This window comes from Sphaeroforma arctica, assembly GCF_001186125.1.
Source record: "Sphaeroforma arctica JP610 unplaced genomic scaffold supercont1.735, whole genome shotgun sequence".
Classification (NCBI taxonomy): domain Eukaryota; class Ichthyosporea; order Ichthyophonida; genus Sphaeroforma; species Sphaeroforma arctica.
Window position 1 is genome coordinate 15,390 of NW_014039823.1, and position 719 is coordinate 16,108.

Consider the following 719-nt stretch of genomic DNA (forward strand, 5'->3'; position numbering starts at 1 on the left):
AGTTTGTGATCATTGCAAATATATATGATAACATTATGCCACATATATTCTCTCAACCTCTCATACACTTCTACAAGGCCATTTATATCCACTGCCCACACGTGTATGCACTGAGCATGTATGTACTCTCTTCCTGGTCCCTGCTGTGCCACAGCTGGCTCTGCTTGTGCCGGGCATCCACCAACGACTGCGCAGAAGGAAGTACTCACGCATTCTGCGTCAACGGCTGAATCTGACGCATTTATCCATTGCTTCTCTCGAGGTATTAATTTGTATTAGGTATTGATATCTCCAGGGTTTAACGTGTTACTGAAATTGCGCTGTATGTGTAGCCTACGCTTGTGCGTTTACATTGTGTCCCCACTGCATAGACGTATATCTTACGCAAGTGTGAGTGTGAGTGCGTGAGTGAGATCGTGAGATCGTGAGATCGTATGTGTGTGTGTGTGTGGTATCGTTTACCATGTGTGCCCTTCTCTACGTCTTTCAGTGTATACACTGTCGATTCCATCTATGGCGATGTATCTAGACGCCTTTCATATATGCACTCTACCTAGCTGGGCAGGCAGTGTGTTCATTAGCTCGTGCGTGAACATACAACATACCAACCGATCTTACTATCATCTCATTCCGACGAGTCTAAAAACGCAACACTCGTACTAATTTGCTCATGCAATTCTGGTACATACTCACAGCGGCCCTTGGCACACCCCAGTTGC